The following is a 20848-nucleotide window of genomic DNA, read 5'->3' as shown; positions in this document are numbered from 1 at the left end:
CATTTCTCCTCCTTCACTTCCTCTCTTAACGTTCATTACCTCCTTTAGGAGTAACACATGTTCATCTTTAAACTGATCTTGTCCACTCATCCTTGGGTTGATATTCCATTTTTTCCACTTCTATCCATCCATCTTTTCCCGCTTATCCTAAGCGAGGTCGTGAGAGGTGCTGGTGCCTATCTCCAGCTATCAATGGGCGTTAGGTGGAGTAAACCCTGGACAGGTCGCCAGTCCATCACAGAGACAAACAAACATTCACGCACACACTCAAACCTAAGGAGAATTTAGAGAAGCCAATTAACTTAACAGTCATGTTTTTGGACTGTGGGAGGAAGCCGGAGTACCCGGAGAGAACCCACGCATGCTCATGGAGAACATGCAAACTCCATGCAGAAAGACCCCGGGCCGAGAATCAAACCCAGATATTCTTGCTGCAAGTCAGCAGAGCTACCCACTATGCCACTGAGCACCCCATTTTTTCCCCCACTTCTAATAAAATCATTTTGTTTTTTTATGGTTTTGCATTCATTTTCCTTAACGGCTGCGACTGTGATCCAAGCATTGAGTAAATCTCAGCTTCATTTATCTTGCTATGTTAACGGCCTCCATCACAGTCATTCACAAGGTGAGATCCTTCAGAAACACTTCATGTTATTCAAAAGGTGGTGAATGCATTTAGGTTTATAATTCAGCCTGACATACAGCGTGTCCCTGAACGCCATACTGGACGCTGTTAGAGGATATTTACAGGATCCTGTGCTGAGAAGAACTTTTTAAATCACTTGAATCCCTATTTTGCATCATTACCATTTCATCCTGATCTTCTTATATAACAAACTTGTACTTCTTTGGTTTAACTATGCAAACCATATAATTTCTCCTGGTTGTTATATATTAAGAAATACAACAGAAAACACCAACTCATCGATTTTATGTTTAACTGTAACTCTTCTTGTCATTAGAAGCAGTTTTTAGTTATGAAACGACAGACTGACCTTTCTGGAGATCAGAATAATTACTGTAGGAGTAAGCTTGCATTGGAGTCATGTTACCGCCGCCCCTTACCCTGATCGATGAGTAGAATACAGAAAAATGACTCATTTATATTTCTCTTTTCCTGTATCCATCCTTAGGACCTAAAGCACATTTCAGTGGGTGTGGTTACCTTTCACTATCAGGTCAGGTTTACTCTAAACAAGAGTGAAAAGCAGAGATTCCTCCTGGGACATCATGAGTCAGATTAGCTTTAATATTTGAAATCCCATAACAATAAAAAGGTGGAATATGTGCTGAGTGAAGCCAGAAAATCTAAATTATTACAACAGTGAAAAAAAACAAAACAGAAGTGAGTCAGTAGTAGGGGTGTGCAAAATAATCGTGATGATGATGCATCGTGATTCTAATTTTCGTGATCTACTGCATCGATTCTTGATGCCAAGAATCGATTATTAATTTGAAAAAATGAATAAATAAAATTGCATGAATGGTTGGCGAACATCAGCCAAAAACAAGTGTAATACCACTTCCAGTCCAGTAGATGTCGCTGCAAATGTGTTGACGCACGCTGCCTTGTGTCACAAGCATTTCCGGCCGCGGGATACTGTGCCGAGTCATTCAAAAACAAAACATGGAGGAGAAAATATTGCAATGCATCGCAATAATTCAAGTATCGTGATGCATCGTGATAGAATCGCATCGTGACTTCTTTGGCAATACCCAACCCTAGTCAGTAGTAAACTTTAAAGCTTTAAAGTAGCACATAAAACATTTCTAAATATCCAGCCTGCGTGAAATAGGCGAATTTCCAGATAGACGACCACCTAAGAAAACCTTATGAACATCCCTGGAGATGTTTGTTAAGTCAACATAATAACGTTTAGATTAGCGCTAAAACTAACGATAAATTAGCAAATCAATTAATTATTTTTTCGATGAATCGATTATTAATCAGATAGCAAAAGGTTCCTTAAAGAAGACTTTTTGCTAAGTTAAACCAGGTGAAACTAAAACTTTTCCACTTGAGGAGTTCTTGATGGAGCATATTGACGGTCGAAAAAGATTTGTATCTTTGTTTAAATTTTTTTTTTTTTTACAATTTTTTTTATAACTGCTGCTCAAAGGTATAGTTTACGGTCTCTATACTAACAGTTAATAATTAATAAATTACTAAATTAGTTGACAATTATTTCTTTAATCCCGATAAATCCGATTGTTTAGATATATTACTAAGATGTGATAAACTCACTCAGTTCACATCCTAAAGAGAAAGTTTTAATACTCAGGTAATGACATAACACTGCAAAAAATGTAAATCTAAGTAAGTTATTTTTTCTTAAAAGAACTGTGTTGAAAATGAGCATGTAAGCAAGACCCTTTGCCAATGGAATAAGACAATTTACATTTAAAAAAACAAAAACAAAAAACTGCTCTCTCCTCTTTCAAGTGCATATTGTCTAACGATCTTATTTTAAGGATAAAAGCATTGGGATATTTTATTTTCCTACTCAAATTAAGGGTAAATACACTTATTTTAAGACATTTTTACTAATTTTAAGAATATTTTATCAGTTTTATATAATAGCCCCATCAGCCCTAAAATGAAATCACCTGCTAATAAATTCACACGTATGGGCCGCCTCACAGCTCCGCCCCTGTAAACAGAACTAAAAGGACTAATGTGTGGAAAGCCCCTCTATTGGTCAAAGGCTTACCAAGGATACTTTTAAGATTGCAACTAAAACAGTGTCCTTCCTATACCTGCATAGTGTATTTAATGTGGATTGTCAACAGTTTCAAGATGTGTAAGCTTGCAAAAGTAAAATGTTTTTAACTTGTTAATTAACGAAGGAGGACAAAACAGAGGCGGCAATGAAATAAATGTACGATGCAGCAGAACAACTATGAATTGTGCTAAAGATTACGCATTTACTTATAGGATTTAAATTACAAAACGTATCTGAAAAGCCTTTAGTAGTCCTTTTCCATCTTTAATTTATTCCTCTCTTCCCAATACTGATCGCCAACAGGATGTTAAATCATTGTTTTATTCGTTCTTACTCTTATTAAATCAACTAAGATTACAAAAACTGAGGAAAACAGCATCAAAATTTAATACAACTTGTATGGCCACCACATCCATAGTCAATGCTCTCCTGCACAGAGGTCAAAGGGCCGGTAACACGAGTTCTGCTGAGGACACGTGTCCTCGCCTGCCCCTGCATGTGCTTTGAGCGCAGTAGTTTTCAGCCAGATTCACTCCTCTGTGTGTTTTCCCACTTATGATCCATTCACACATGAAAGCGCAGGGTAGGAAATGTGTGCAGGGCATTGATGCAAACAGAGGTCATAAAGGAGAAAACAATAAAAAATATTTTTAGAATGCTGCATAAACCAGACGGGAGATACTTTTTTCCAAGCTTCAACAACTGACTGAAAGGTTTTAAGGAAATCTTTAGGTTATCGTGGCTAAATTATCTAACTGTGGTTCCTGCAGGTTATGAGGTAGGAAAACCGTTTTAAAATTCCACAATATCCAAAACCAGATATTTGAATATAGTGTATGAAAACATTTTTCTCCCATCACTGCCTGACTTGAGGTCAGACTAATGTTTTTTTCTGTAAGAATAAGGAAAGCTACTTGTAATTCCTGATTTGTTTCTTTTTTAAATACATTGTTTTAACTGATAGTTCACAAGTTTCTTGCATTTTCTTAGTAGTTTGGTTTTCCTTCCAAAAACTTCACAAAAAAGGCTGAAATTTTAAACCATTTCTTGACATTAAGTTTAAGGTCATTGTTTTAAAGCAGCATTTGCTTCTTTAATATTCTGGATGCTGACATGAAATGTTGCTTCGAGGCAAATTTATTTCTTTTTCTCCCTTATGTCCCGCCGTTGTTGCATAAACTTGCCCCTTGCATTTTTCCACTTCCTCACCGCTTCGGCCGTATCTAGACCCACAGCTAGGTTCTGATTGTCCCTCTTGCGTTGCGTGGAATAAACATAGCGCAGACCACGCTTCAAAATTGGGCATAAATCAAAAATATCTGTAACTGCGACAAGCTCACTGCGACACACTGCTTAACAAGCCAGCATCTTCACATGTCCACATGGCAGACATTAACCACCACAACACATTCATCTCTGGGACAGCGAATCTCTCGCCTCCTTTCCTCCTCACTGTAATGGCTTGTCGTTCCCTTCATCTTTCTTCTTGCAAAAAAATCCTTTCAAAAGATTAACGTGGGACAAATGAAGCATCTTTGTACAGCTCCTTCTTAAAATCTTGGCAGATTTCTTTGGATTTTCATCATATAACAACAAAACAGCAATGTGTTTGAAGCGTCGCCTAAAAAAATGTTGTGGTATAATTTTCTGGTCTTTTCTTAAATTCTTTAAATGTAAAGTAATATTTGTGCATGAATATGAGCATTTAAGAAAGAATATTTTTTATCTAATTTTACTGGAACTTAGCAAATTAAAATCCTTTATTTAATCTTAATTGACCTAAAACAGGTCTGATTTTATAGAAAAAATTTTTGTTCTTTTTATAAAGCAATTATAAATATTAGGGATGCAGGATATTGGGATTTTGGCCGATATCCGATATGCCGATATTTTAAAACTCATGTAGCCGATAACCGATATCGATACCGATGTTAAAGCTGGATAAAAATAAGTAGTCATTGAAAATAGCAGTTTTATTATCCATTTCTGACACTTTGAAAAATAATATACTCAAATATATTTTCATATGCTGATATCAAATAGATTTTTAAAAACGCGGTATCGATCTATTTTACTTTCAAAATCTCGTGAAATTTCATCGTTCTGTTACAAACTCTCGTGATATTTTGCAAATTCTTGTGAGAATGTGTTAGTAAAATAGATCGATACCGCGTCAATATATCAACATATAAAAATATGGCAACATTTGGTGAATTTTCGGGGGATTTCGTAGCATAACGATGACATATAGCAATATTTCATTAGTAAAAGAGATTGATATGGTGTTTTTAAATGGCAATATATCAGCATATGAAGATATTGGGATTTTTTAATGTATCAATATTTTTTCCCTCGTCTTTAGAAGTTTTTTAAGTCTGTAAAAAGAAGTTTTTGAGGAAGAAGAAGAAGTAGTATTTTTTTTTTTTTTTTTTTTTTAGACTTTAGAAACTCAGAAGCTGATCAAATATCGGGTTAAACATCGGTGGGGTGGCCGATGTCCGATATTCAGTTTTAAGGCCGATACCGATAGGGGGCCGATTATATCGTGCATCACTACTTAAAATCTTGGCAGATTTCTTTGGATTTTCATCATATAACAACAAAACAGCAATGTGTTTGAAGCGTCGCCTTAAAAAAATATTGTGGCATAATTTTCTGGTCTTTTCTTAAATTCTTTAAATGTAAAGTAATATTTGTGCATGAATGTGAGCATTTAAGAAAGTGATAAAAAAAAATTTTTATTCAAATTAAAATCCTTTACTTAATCTTAATTGACCTAAAACAGGTCTGATTTTATAGAAAAAATGTTTGTTCTTTATATAAAGCAATTATAAATATCAAGCTATAGCAGTTTTAATGTCTCTGTATCAAACTTTTAAAGCCCCTCATGGCTGCACTCCTCCCATGATTTAAATTGGCGTTGACTCACGTCTCTGCATTCATATTTGATCATCAGATGGACCCAGTTTGCCCGAATTCATATCAAATCAATTCATTTTAGACAATGGAGACAGAAAAACTGTCTTTTAGAGTCTTGGGTTGATTAGTTCAAACCTTTGTGCTTCGAAAAAACACAAAGAGACAAATTTCAATGGAGCTCAGGAGAAAGCTTTGCAGAAAAGTAACCAGTAAAAGTTCTTTTCATTCTTTTTCTGTGTTAATACACACTTGAGAAAGACGGGGGGGGGAGTAGCTTTATGAGTGGTGAAGAGGCTGTAATTCACAGCATACTCCTCTCATTATATTACCATCTTTTCTCAGAGGCATTGCCAGTTATGCACACACTTAGTAATTGGTCACAGATTGCACACTGATACAACGAAGTGCTTATTTCCTCGTGGAAATGCGATGGTAAAAAGGTTTTGGCTCCTCTGTCCGCTCTCTCAGTCAGCTTGGATTTCTTTTTTTTTTTTTTGCTGAGTCAGGCTGAGCCATTATCTGGTCTCTTCCTGGTGGACTGGGATGGCTGCTGTCACATGTGCACCATCACACACAGGATGAAATCCTGCACGAGCCAATAGAAGAAAAAAGAAGCGTGGGGGAGGTTGCAGCAATACCAACACCATTTAATAAGTGTGAACACGGGAGCATTGTGCCGCGGCTGAACAAGCATCCCTGGATGAGTCTTATCCAAGAAGAACTGTGTGGCTACAGGAGCTTTAAAAGAGTACAGTGACACCCCCCCCCCCTCTTACCACAATTACATCCTCTGCAGCTAGCACGGGCTCCGCTCGCTTCTGCTCTCTTCAAAACACACAAACACCCGCGCAAAGTGAATTAGCCCCCTGAACTGTGTATTCCATCTGCGGTCCATTAAAACTTGGGTGTTGCTTTATTTAGACAGAGGCGGGTTAAGAGGCAGGGAGAGCAGCTCATCCTGTAAACATGCAGGAAAGTGTTCAACATGGGTTTTAACTTTAATTATCATTATTGTCTAACAGAACATGCAGAATATATATATATAGCGCTCTACAGGTCATCAATCGAGTCAATGGCTCACCTTTTCCTTAAATATAGGCTAAAAGTGAAAAGTCTGATTTTTTTTCTAGTTCATTAAATGCATCGGAACCTAAAACTCTCAAATTTTCTGTCTTTAAATGCATCGACAAGATTTACACACTTTGTTTCGATTTTAATCAATGTTGATCAAGTTAAAGACAAACTTGTTGCTTAGTTAAATATACTTTTTTTTTATAATTTTTATCTTATTTTATAACAAATCTCTATATAAATCTCTGTTTGTGTGTTATGGTCCTGAGATCGATAATTAGGAGCTGCAAGTGTTTTAGTCTTCCCTATTAGGTTCCAGTTTCACTCCCGTGGAAACGGTATTTAATAAATAAACTAAATAAAATTTATATAGATGATGCATCACTTATCTAAACATTTCTCTTATGGTTTCCTTGTGTTTAATATCCTTTTATAGATAAAAAAGAAGGTGTTGGAGTGAGAGAATGTGTAGATTCTAGAAATGTGATGCATTTTTGTCCGTCTGACCGAAGGATAATTTCCATCTCACAGGAACGTTAAAACAGAAACTAAAGAACAAAAGATCAGGTCAACATGCAGCAGAAATAAACAATTCTGACGCATCTCTGTTGTCCTTAAGTCTACAGTTGAGCTGAGCGTCAGTTAAGCAGCTGAATGCAGGCTGGCAGCCAGAGCAGACGAATTAACCCACTAATAATCTCTTCTACTGGGAATGGAAGAAAGTCTAATATTTAATACAGTTATAAACTAAATACAAAATATAAATTAAGTGGATTTTTTATAAATTTGTGACACAGAATCAAAATAGTTTTAAACAACCTGTTGGTCATTATAATTAGTTTAGAATCCCCAGAATAGAAGTTGGCCTCAGAATGAAAATGAAAGTACTGTTTTGCTTTAAAGACCATAAAACCAGTTCACTGTTCACAGAGTGAATCATATTACGTCTGGTTGGTAATTTATATGTCCATCCTTAATGTTTTAGGTGTTTTATATGATGTAGAATAAAACGGATAAATATTTGAAATACTATGAATGAAACTAGAACTATTTTATTTTATTTTATTACCACATTAGGCCGTTATTCTAGCAACAGGTCAAACATTTGATATTCTCAGGATACTTTTGGCTGCTCTAAACAAATAAAAGAACCAATAAAAAAAATAATAAAAAATTACTAAAAATTTTTTCATGATTCATTCATTTCCAAAAGCATTTAGCAATTTTAAAACCTGAGGATTTGTTTTTTCTATATCATCATTAATGATAAAGAACAGCAGTAGATTATGTGATGAATAACAGCAAAGACTGGACATTATTTCCTGCTCTGGGCACCGTTTCTAAGGTCACCATGTTTTATTTTGTTTCTTCAAGGCTTTTTGTCTGGGTTTGGGGGGGGGTTCAGTTTAATATTTTGATCTGAAACGGTCCAACTTTTATGGGAAAAAAAACTAAAAACTATATTTTTCATTCTGACCCCCCGGTAACTTCAGGATTGTTTTTTTTTTTTTTTTGATGTTTTTTTCCCTCCTGAACAAATATTAACTCAACCTTTAAATGTTTCTATAACATAGTTTAGATAAAATAAACCATTTTGCAGATATTATATAATTCATCTTTTACTGACAAGAATCGAGTATTCATAAAAATACTTATTGGAAAAAAACTGCAACTATTATTGAACCGTGTTTAACTTTTTCCACAAAACTTTAAGCCAGGTTTACATGAACTGCAAACAATCTAATTTAACTCAACTCTGTTAATCGTAAATTGGAAATATTCCCGGAAAATCTGCAAATTAATGTAGAAAATAATCCCGGTCTTTTCCCAAAGAAGAATACAGGTCTGGTTTGTTCTTTAAACAGAAAAGATCATATGTGTTGGAGACATCGGATCAAATGTTCAGAAATTATAATAAGTTTCTATAAATCAGGCAGAATCCTCATTCCTAATCCAATGCATTTTCTCCGGTAAACTATCTATATGCTAAGGATCAGTTAATAGGAAAGGGAGACTTTTAATGCTTTCTTAGATTCAATTTCAGTCTCATTGTTATTTATTTTTAAGCAGCATAAAATATGGTTTTAATTATTTTTCCATTACAAATTACTTTGTTGCATCATGATTTATCATTTATGATTCAATTTTTGGTTAAACTCCTGATTAGGATTAAAAATATTCCTTTCTCCTCTAATCCTGTTTTATCCACCATCATCCACCTTTTGTCTCCTTAGATTCTTATTTCTAACTCTTACTCCCACATTTAGGCGAACATTTGGACGAATGCTGACGATTCCAAATTATATAAATATAAAAAGATAAAAGAAAAAAAAAGTAAAACCTAAGTGAGAAATTTTAATAAACGAAACATAGCAATCAATATATGGACCATTGCTTAAAAAAGTTAAAGTTTTTGTTACTACAGATGATGCATTTTGGTTGAAACTCTAAAGACTTTAAGTTTAGTGCTTAGATTCTGCACAAATATTATTCATTAACACCAAAAAACAGATGCTGTGAAAGTGATAAAAAAAATTTACCACTGTATGTTTGTGATTTCAAATAATAATAAAAAAACAATGAATAAGTAATAAAAATATCTGCAGAGCTTCCGTTTAAAAACCGAAGATAAACTTGCTGCTTTAGCTCCAGCTGCTGGACCGGAAAAGGACATTCAATTGCCCAGATCTCTTTTTATTTACGAAGAACGATTAAACATGTTTCAGCTTCTAAAACTTAAACAGTCCTACTGACTCTAATGGAAGATCAGATTTCTTCTTTTGTTTCATTTCCTGTTTCAACCCTTAGCTGCTAATGGCATCCAAGGAGCCAGAATGTGAGGAAACGATCTGAGGAAAGCTCCAGGAATAAAAAAAAAATAAGATACCAAAATGTCCAGCCTGCAACAAGTTAACCACCAGAGAGTAACGGGTGGCTGCCTGCACAAAGCAGAGGCGGTGAGCGGCGACAGCAGGGAAGTCTTCCTCTGCTGTGAAAGCATCGCAGAGCCGACTGGAGCTGTTGTCCCTCCGTGTTTATCATGTCAATTCCTCCGACCGGGAAAGTACACAAGAATTAGTCCGAATGGAGGCTTCCTGTTCGCTTCCTGCTGTGGTCAGGAAACACCGGGGTTGAATCAGGCTTCCTATGGAGATGGGTGATGGGGTGGGGGTGCAATTCTTCCACTTAGCCTAAAGGCAGAAAGGGTGGGATTGTGTCCCATCTTCATCTCTTTCTTCATATTTATAACAAAAATAAAAACCTATTAAATCAGTTGAGTTGTGATGAAGTAATGAACGTGGCTCCTTTTCCACAGATCAGACTAATCGTTTAGCCTTTGTCCTTAACCATGTCCACAGATCAACCCACATCTTCCTACTTCTTCTGCTGTCTTTCCCGTTACTAAAGACTGGCCCAGAGAAACTGGCTCTTCTTGCAGTGGCGGTTCCAGAAAAGTCTGATAGAGGTAGGCAAGCAAGGGGGGGAAGGGACACACAACCTATACTGATCCCAGTAAACATGCATGTTTTCTAAATAAATAACTGCAGACAGACCAGATTTTCCTGAGGCCCCCACTAATAAAGCTAATCACATATTTATACTTCCCCTCTGTTTAAATTAAGGTTGTACATAATATATCAAATTGTAGGGATGCACGATATACAGGTGCTGGTCATAAAATTAGAATATCATGAAAAAGTAGATTGATTTCAGTAATTCCATTTAAAAAGTGAAACTTGTATATTATATTCATACATTACATACAAACTCATATATTTCAGATGTTTATTTTGTTTAATTTTGATGATTACAAATGACAACAAATGAAAATCTCAAATTCATCATATCAGAAAATTAGAATATTGTGAAAAGGTTCAAAATTGATGGCCCCTGGTGCCTCACTCTAATCAGCTAATTAACTCAAACCACCTGCAAAAGCCTTTAAATGGTCTTTCAGTCTAGTTCTATAGGCTACACAATCATGGGGAAGACTGCTGACTTGACAGTTGTCCAAAAGACGACCATCGACACCTTGCACAAGGAGGGCAAGACACAAAAGGTCATCGCTAAAGAGGCTGGCTGTTCACAGAGCTCAGTGTCCAAGCACATTAATAGAGAGGCGAAGGGAAGGAAAAGATGTGGTCGAAAAAAGTGTACAAGCAAGAGAGATAACCGCACCCTGGAGAGGATTGTGAAACAAAACCCATTCAAAAATGTGGGGGAGATTCACAAAGAGTGGACTGCAGCTGGAGTGAGTGCTTCAAGAACCACCACACACAGACGTATGAAAGACATGGGTTTCTGCTGTCGCATTCCTTGTGTCAAGCCACTCTTGAACCACAGACAGCGTCAGAAGCGTCTTGCCTGGGCTAAAGAGAAACAGGACTGGACTGCTGGTGAGTGGTCCAAAGTCATGTTCTCTGATGAAAGTAAATTTTGCATTTCCTTTGGAAATCAAGGTCCCAGAGTCTGGAGGAAAAGAAGAGAGACACTTCATCCACGTTGCTTGAAGTCCAGTGTAAAGTTTCCACAGTCAGTGATGGTTTGGGGTGCCATGTCATCTGCTGGTGTTGGTCCATTGTGTTTTCTGAGGTCCAGGGTCAACGCAGCCACATACCAGGAAGTTTTAGAGCACTTCATGCTTCCTGCAGCTGACCAACTTTTTGGAGATGCAGATTTCATTTTCCAACAGGACTTGGCACCTGCACACAGTGCCAAAGCTACCAGTACCTGGTTGAAGGACCATGGTATCCCTGTTCTTAATTGGCCAGCAAACTCTCCTGACCTTAACCCCATAGAAAATCTATGGGGTATTGTGAAGAACAAGATGCAATACACCAGACCCAACAATTCAGAAGAGCTAAAAGCCACTATTAGAGCAACCTGGGCTATCATAACACCTGAGCAGTGCCACAGACTGATCGACTCCATGCCACGCCGCATTGCTGCAGTAATACAGGCCAAAGGAGGCCCAACTAAATACTGAGTGCTGTACATGCTCATACTTTTCATGTTCATACTTTTCAGTTGGCCAACATTTCTATAAATCCTTTGTTTTTATTGGTCTTCAGTAATATTCTAATTTTCTGATATGATGAATTTGAGATTTTCATTTGTTGTCATTTGTAATCATCAAAATTAAACAAAATAAACATCTGAAATATATGAGTTTGTATGTAATGTATGAATATAATATACAAGTTTCACTTTTTAAATGGAATTACTGAAATCAATCTACTTTTTCATGATATTCTAATTTTATGACCAGCACCTGTAATCGGCCCCCTATCGGTATCGGCCTTTAAACTGAATATCGGACATCGGCCACCCCACCGATATTTAACCCGATATTTGATCAGCTTCTGGGTTTCTAAAGTCTAAAAAAAAAAATACTACTTCTTCTTCTTCCTCAAAAACTTCTTTTTTACAGACTTAAAAACTTCTAAAGACGAGGGAAAAAATATTGATACATTAAAATATCCCAATATCTTCATATGCTGATATATTGCCATTTAAAAACACCATATCAATCCCTTTTACTAATGAAATATTGCTATATGTCATCGTTATGCTACGAAATCCCCCGAAAATTCACGAAATGTTGCCATATTTTTATATGTTGATATATTGACGCGGTATCGATCTATTTTACTAACAAAATCTCACAAGAATTTGCAAAATATCACGAGAGTTTGTAACAGAACGATGAAATTTCACCAGATTTTGAAAGTAAAATAGATCGATACCGCGTTTTTAAAAATCTATTTGATATCAGCATATGAAAATATATTTGAGTATATTATTTTTCAAAGTGTCAGAAATGGATAACAAAACTGCTATTTTCAATGACTACTTATTTTTGTCCAGCTTTAACATCGGTATCGATATCGGTTATCGGCTACATGAGTTTTAAAATATCGGCATATCGGATATCGGCCAAAATCCCAATATCGTGCATCCCTACAAATTATATTATATAATTAATACCTGTATTTCTTTTGTCACTTTTTGGTTAAAGGATTGCGGATTTTCTTTTTCTGGGTGGATCATCTAAATAAGTGGTCCTCTTAATTGTCAATCATTCTGGTGATATGTTTACGTCGTCCCCATTCTCACTTACCGGTGGTGAGTCTGACATAAGGGAAAAATTGCAAATCTTCTTTTGGAAAGTAAGCTTGTATGAGTGATAAAAACAGCAACTTTTAAACAGAGTGTGCACGAGGAGAAATGGGTTCTCGAACGCGTTTAATAGGCGTTCCCTCTTGGTAGCGGCTACAGGGTTGTGCATTTTCATTTTTTTACATTTGCGAAAATCCTCCACTATACCTTTAACATACTAAGTTCAAAATGTCAATGCAAGATATTTCACATGAAGGTATCACTGCTGCCCCCCTCTGGTTTGGAGTGGATCTGCTTGTTCTTTCTTGGAACAACAGAACAGCTGGTAAGGTGTCTAATGATTGGCTAAAGGGGGCCATACCCCCCCTCTAGCTCACCCCTGGGCTGGCCCATGTTAAATTATGTTTTCTCAGTGCTGGTACCCTTGCCTGTTCAACGATATTCTTAAAAAAACTTTTTAAAGATCTGATATTCTCCCTAAAAATGAATTTATTTTACAGCTTTTGATGTGTATTTACCAGCGGCTGCCCCTCATGGATGAAGGTACTGTGTGTTATAATTGTTTTTTTTATTTCTAACTGCTTCTGCTTCTTATCAAAGAGATAATAAAGACTGACGAGGTTAGTTTCTGGATGGAAAACAGAGTAAAATTAAGAAGACGCTGTGTAGATGAATCTGGTTATTTTTTAGGGCATTCCATGGCCCCCAGCGCCACATCAAAGCCTTATAATGTCCTGAATTACGGTTCCTTCTGCTAATTTGAGACGTCTTACTATGCAAGTTTTATTCTGGAAAAACATGCTTTGATCTTTAAGGGGACAAAATATCTTCTTTATTCCATTAAGGCAGCTAAATCAATACATTTATGTCAGGACTGACACTGAACTTAGAGTATCGACTCAAAGCGTTTAAATCCATGCTGTGATTTGCTGAAATTAACATTTTGGACAAAAAAAAAATACAATGAATTCAAGAATTTGAAAATAATTCTTTTTTTTTTCTTTAGTTGTTTATCAAATTGGTAGTTATAAGGTTTTAATTTCTGGTATTTTAAGTAGAATTGTACCGCTATATTCAATAGAATCAATATTCAAATGATTCTAGCAGTAAATCGGTAAATATCCTCCAAAAACACTTTTTTTTTTCTGATCATAGCTGTAATTGAGCTTTCTTTATTTGGTGTTAAGTTGTTTGGCAGCAGAGGACTGACCTCTTTAGGGACCTGTTGGACCGGCACAAATGACCAAATCTACGACTTGCAGGCAAACGAAGACAGAGACATTGAATTACAACCATCAGAGAGTCTGCGGCCTGTTTTTCCCCCTCTAGTCTCACTCTGGAGGATAAACCTTTAGAAAGTATAACACAAAGAAACGTTAAAATCTGGTTTGTTACTTTCTAAGACTTCCTTTATTCTAAAGCTAAACAGGAGGAATGACATTGTAAAAGTATCTGCTTTAGGTGTTGACCATTGGCTGTATAGCAAACCTACTAAAGTCAGTCGTTATTTTCATCGTAGACATTTCCTCTTACTTTTTTCAACAGAAAGGTAACAGATTGATAATATATTAATTAGTCAACCGGTCGTTTTAATATGTTAGCGTTAGGTGATACTGTAAGCAAAGGAAACATGAAGGAGCCCTTTCTAAGCCAGCTGACCAGCAGCATGCAGCAATAGGTGAAGAAGGGGGAAACTCTACATCCTTCTATCAACCCAGGAATTTCTGTAGCATTCGATTGAAATAAATTTTAATTCCAGGGCGTGTTTCTGTTCAGTAACATTTTAAAAGCTGCTGATGATCAATAGATCCAACAGATTTGATCCCTATTGGAAGCTTTCAGGGGCTCTTTAATGAGAACTGTAGCTTGAGCCGCCTTTAGTTTCTGGATTGGAAATATCCAAACAGCTGAACTTATCTTTAAAAAAAAAAAACATTCTAGAGTCTTCTTGCAGATGGTGGAATCAAAGGCAGACTGCTCCGGTACTTTCTGTGGCATTTAATGAAAGACTTTAAACTAGGAAGAATAGTTTGAAACTCAAAAGACGAGCCAGCGCTGGATCTACCGGCCTCCTGCAGCCAGAAACTAGCCACCCGCGCCCCCACTCCCTGCACACTCCCAAACCCCACCCAGGAGGATGCCCATTGTTCCCCCAGTCCTCTAAACAAAGCACGCCCCCCTCCCATACCCCACCTAACTGCTTTGCCCCTTAACACAAAAACACAGGGCTTTGTTGCTCTAATAAACCGGCTCCACTCCCCAAATTTCATTACACTGGAGCTCAGACTCTTGCCCCACCTTAACAGTTTTTAATACGCCTGAATAAATTCATCCAGGTGCTAAAATCTAAGGATTCGAAGCTAGAAAGAGAGAAAAGAGAGGGAATAATATCTAAACGGCTGCAGACGGGATTTAGTGGATCACCTGTTGATTCATCCAACTGATGCAAACAAAAACTGCTCAGAAAAAAAAAACAAAATGCAGCGTCACAAGACTTCATTTCATGCCAGGAAGATTTCCCCCTCCTAATCCCAAGCCTGTTTAAAAAAAAAAAAAAACTGTGTGCCGGATTTTGTGCCTAGAAATGAGACGACAGATGAGGCAACAAGGAGGAGGGAGTCTGGGGAGCAGGCTGCATCTCCAAACCCCACCATATTGCAGCAGCATTGGTGGAGGAGATGAACACACACATAAACGTGAGCGCGTTTGTGACTAAAGCACACAGAGAACATATGGTGCGTCCTCGGCCAGCGATGCCTGTTGCTGCTGCAGCAACAATAGAGGACTGGACGGCAAGAGGCAAACACACAAGTGTACAAGCACACAACACACACACCAAATAGTCATTAGTCAGTCAGCCTGCGTTGCTCGGACCCAGAACAAACGCACAGATTTGCATTTTGCACCTCCCTCCCTCTCTCCCTGACACACACACACACACACAGACACACACTTCCTGGATCTCTACAGGTGCACAGAGCTCTCAAAACAGATGTCAACGAACTGGAGAGGAGAGGGAGAGGCGCTGAGGGGGCTGAGAGAGACGGAGGGGGGAGGAAAGTGGAGACTGTTTGCCCAGAGTGACTGACAAAGCAGGCTTAAACACAATGACAGACACACAAATGCTTTCTCTGTTACACTTTCAGCTTAGTCACAGCTTTTTATTTTAGAACAATGGAAGAAATGAAAATTAAAAACTGAGTGTGACGGTTTAAGAAGTCCAAAACATAGTCCACAGAAATAATCTGATACGGTTCACTGATGTAGAAACGTGAAACAGAAAAGGCTGGAACAGAGCGTGTTCAATTATTAGAGAAACAGAATCACAGGCAGAGATTTATCCGTCGACGAAGCCGAACCGAGAGTTTCCGATCAAACCGAAGTCTCTGATTGTCAGAAAACTAAAGATCCACTTCTCCCCATTTCCTTCCAGTTCCAAACTTCCTGCTAAGATTCTCTGGATTTCTCCTCTGATTTAGAGCTTCTTAAACAAGAAGTTTCACAATATTCCCTCTATAAAGACGTCAAAAATGTTTTCTTTTATATAAGAAAACTTTATTTGGATTCAAAACATCGACCTCCATCAAGGAACAAGGAGCAGAGCGACCAGTTAAAATCAGAATAGACATTAATCCACTGATTTTTTCCCCCGTCTCTAAAGTAACAAAGTTAAATTACGGATAAATTAAGTATTTCAAAAAGTGAAGTGTCTTTATCGATTGAAAATGTATACTTTTTTCCTCTAGAACTACTTTGAAGTCTTTGGTTTCTGAAGCACTACGAAACATCCAAACCACAAACGTCTTAACTTTTGCGTCTCTCCCGTGACTAATGCATCGCTTGCTTCCCTCAAACCCTGAAGGCAAAATTCATCTTTATCACAATAAGTTGAGTTAAAATGGTGAAACGTCTGATGTTTAGTTTTAAAGGTCATAACGTGCCGATAATGTAGCACGTCCCTACAGATGACTACTATGACAACAAAACCCTGATCAACCAATCAGGGTTTTCTGGGCCGGTATGGTTTTATGTGCGTTTGGATTCCAATTTTTTATTCCAAGCATTATAAAGCATAAAAAAGGAAAAAGGTAGAAAAAAAGGGAAAATATTAAAATATTTAATATCAGCAATTAACGGTATTAAGTAAAGACTCTAGTTCTCTTCAATCTAAACGGTTCACTTCACAACCAGCATGAAAAGCATCCCAAAGCATCATAACACCACCACCATGCTCCACCACAGGTATCACATTCAGTCGGTGAAGTTAAGTAGGAAAACGTTTGCTTAAAGAAAATGGTAAATGATGTAGGTTTCTTAAGCTCTTTTTAATCCAACAGAAGAAAATAAAATAAAATCTTAACGATTATCCTCATTTACGAAGCTAAGCTCGCCTCCAACCTCTGATTTTTATTCCACTAAAAAGCGTCTCAAACTACGTGTTGTTGGTTGATGCTTTTACTGACCAAAAACGGCAGGACTGCTGAACTTAAATGCTTTTTAGGAATGTGAATAACCAAAAAAAAAAAAGTTTAATTCTGACCCACATGGGGTCACAGCATTTTGTTTTGTATTTACTTAATCATATTTAGTTACTTTAACACAATTGTTTCATGTTAGGAGGGTAGGACATAAAACAATTGTGTAAAAGTTACTAAATATGATTAAGTTAATGTCAAAAGCGGCTGCGTTACTTTTTTCAGAGTAGTTTCTGTAGGAATTGTGCATGTAATGAAAATTAGCCAGATGAAAGACTATGAACACCTTTTTATTGTTTCTGTTCAGACAAAAAATAAAATAAAAATAGAACCGCATAAAAACCTGCAGGTCAGGCCTCCAAAAAGTCTCGATTAGTGCATCAGTTTATACTTCGAGGCACGTTTAATCTTAAAAATCGGTAGCAAAAAGGATTAGTTCCCTTTTTTATTATTATATGAGTTGTTTTTAATATAATAAAGCAATTTCAGTTCTACAACTGTAACACTGCAGCAAAACTGCATTTGAAACAAAGTATTTATCCTATACTGGTGATTTTACTCAGTATAAACTCATCATCTGAACAAAAACAACCAGTAACTGTCCTTCTCTCACTTTTAATCGCTTTTCATCTTGTAAGACATCAGACAAAAGGGGCTCGCTGTTCCAGAAGAAGAGCATCTGCCCTGCTTCATCCAGGGCTGTAATTTTCCTCCAAAAATGACATTGTGGTTTTTCCTGCACCGCCACAGATCTCAGGCTATAAAAGGCCAAAGAACAAACCCTTTAATCAATATTCAAAAAAAAAACACAAGAGTGAGAGAATGGTGGGTTTAAATGATGTTCTCAGGAAAAGTCTCAAAAAACACAGATATAGTAAATCAACATGTGTCAGCAGGATAAAAAAACAGGTTTTAATTGGAAAAATCAGAGTTTTTTTGTCTCTGATTTTAAAAGCCTTTATGCTTGAAGCAGATGATATGCTGCATCCACTGGGTAAACACTGGCTGTTATCAGCCTGTGGCCTGTTTCCCTGACTGGGGCCTGGCTGGCTGTGCAGGGAGAGAGAAAACCCCGCCGATGCAACAAGTCCCCCATTCACTCCCAGCTTTGTTAAGCTGCCTCCCAGCTCTGAGAGCGGAAAGCTTCTCTCTCCATTTAAGGACACCCGCAGGCTGAGATCTAGCAGGAGAAAAGGAACCAGAGGAGGTGGAAGGGAGAGGAAAGTGTCAAAAGAGGAAGATTTCTGGGTGTTTTGGTGTCGAGGAGGGAGAAAAGGGGAAATAATAAAACTGGAGTGGAAGCTGTCGCTGGGAGGCTGGACGCGATTCGGGGGAAAAAAAATCAGCTTGTTTAACATCAACATGTGGAAATGTTTCAATCCTTTTTGGCTCAAACTGCTTTTTTATTTAAGAAACGAGCGAAACCGGGAGATTTGAGACGCGGATCCTGAAGAGGTGATCGTTTGGTGGAGGGAGGGGAGGAGGGGGGACTCCTCCTAGGGAACTTACCTCGATCCAAACGCCGCTTTTCTCCTTTTAATTCCCACTTTTCCCACCGGATCGGAGCCGCCGTAGAACCGGGAAGCGCTCGGCCAACTCCGGACGGCGCACTCGGCTTGGCGCTGATGGACGATCGGGGCGCGCGGAGTGCGTAAAATGCGCAGCGTCTCTCCAAGGATGCGAAATATGCGCGGAATGGGAGCAGGAATGAAATGAACGCAGCGAACTGAGTTGAACGGGGCGGGGTGAGAGGGACTGGCGTCACCCTTGATGAAACGGAGTGAGTGAGAGATGGGAGGATGGGTGGAAAAAAAAGGAAAGAGACGGAGGGAGGGAGCGGACTGTAAGGGCTGCTGCTTCAATAACAAAAGAAAAGAGTGTAGCAGCGCCTAAACTCTGGGGGGCAGATAGAGACACGGTCTGCTCTGCTCGGCTGGACACCAGATAAGAAAAAATATGCTTAGTCGGTAACTTTTGGAAATTTACACAATAACTACCACATCTAATAATATTTGGTTATTTTTGCAAACACATTGAACTCATCAGAAATAGTCATAAACTTTCAACTAAATCATTTCCAGTAAACTGGGGTCTACTAAACCATTTTTTTGTTCAGTTTCTTTCATAAAATATTTTTTTTTTCTTAAATTATTTTTGGAGATTTTGTCCAGAAAATGTCTAATGTTACATGGGTTCTTAATTGTTACAATCCCTCAGCATGATACTGCTATCACCATACCATAGTGTGAAAGCCTTGTTTTCCTAACCTTCTGAAGGTTTTTGGACTTTGGCAACTTACTTGTTTTCAGTTTCAACACATTGGATTGTTTGTTTGTCAATAAAAAACTGCTGGTTTAAGATTGAATAGAGCTTTATGTGTTTTTTTTATTATCTTTGTAGATTTTAAATCCAACTAAAGGTGGAAAGAGTGCCAAAAGATTGGACTATTTTTTACTCATGTATAAGTAAAAGTTGATGTTTTGAGAAGAGTAAAAAACCAATTGCTAAGACTGAGTGGCTAAACATAGCATCAGATTTCCAAAACAAGACAAAATCAATATATTATGTAGCATACTGTGTGTTAGAGTAACTTCCTCCAGTGACATACTAATACTTTGTGCTGTATGTTACATTGACCTTCATAAAAGATATAAGAAAGATTAAGACAACAAAAAGAAATTCTAATTTTAGCCAAACTCAAACTGTACGTCTTTATCTGGAGCATTTCAAATGTGTTTTTTCTTCATTCGGTGAAGATACTCATAGTGGGAAGAGTAGTAAAAAAAACAAAATACTCAAGTAAGAGTAGACATTCTTTATAAAAGTTTTACCCTAGGTTAATGGTAAATGGTAATGGAGTGTTGGCCTAGTGGTAAGAGCAGTGCACTTGTGCTCTGAGAAGGTTGCAAGTACCTGGTTTGATATGGAATAAAGAAAATATGAATAAAAAATTTGATAAACCTTTCATTTCCAATATATTTAAAACTATCATTACCGTCAGACTGTTTACCAATTTTTTTCAATGAGTTGGACTGCGTGTGTGTTGCAGTTAACGCAGATATGTCGCCACCCCTTCTGCAGACACTCTACACTATGCGTATTTCCTCTTTGGTGCCTGACCGGCTCGTGGAAAACGACTCGTGAAGTTGGGCCAGCTAAAGAAGTGAGGTGCGTGAGAACGCTGGGACCCTTTTTTCACCTGGATCCCCGCTCTTTTTCGCCCCTCCGTTGTTGCACATAACATAGCGCAGACCACGCTTTATGAGGCATAAATCAAAAATATCTGCGACAACTCACTGCGACACACTGCTGTGGGAGTATAAGCAGCCCTTAACTGTGATATAGCTCTCTGTTCTCTGTGTAATCTGTGAAGAGAGACTTTGTGCTGCTAGCAGCTCCTTTAAACTGGTGGTACTGGTTCTGGTTGCTCTCAGAGGAATGTTAAAACTCAGCTCCATGAACGCATTCATTTACCAAAGCCAACTTCATCTACTGTGTTTATTGCCAGGATGTCTTTTTCTATCATCTTATCTTTCTTTA

General features: G+C 37.6%; 1 protein-coding gene across 1 annotated transcript in view; it reads right to left on the bottom strand.

Moving 5' to 3' along the window:
• Positions 1-19064, bottom strand: part of tead1a (TEA domain family member 1a) — an 88168-nt gene extending 69104 nt beyond the window's left edge. Inside the window, exon 1 of the mRNA XM_038308713.1 lies at positions 18818-19064. The gene's annotated coding sequence lies outside the window, so the exon portion shown is untranslated. The remainder of the gene's footprint in view (positions 1-18817) is intronic.
• Between the last annotated feature and the right edge of the window lie 1784 nt (positions 19065-20848).

Source organism: Cyprinodon tularosa, unplaced genomic scaffold (assembly GCF_016077235.1).
Source record: "Cyprinodon tularosa strain WSP-4 unplaced genomic scaffold, ASM1607723v1 ctg644, whole genome shotgun sequence".
Lineage (NCBI taxonomy): Eukaryota > Metazoa > Chordata > Actinopteri > Cyprinodontiformes > Cyprinodontidae > Cyprinodon > Cyprinodon tularosa.
The sequence above is the reverse complement of the archived record's forward strand: the minus strand, read 5'-3'. Positions and strand labels throughout refer to the sequence as shown.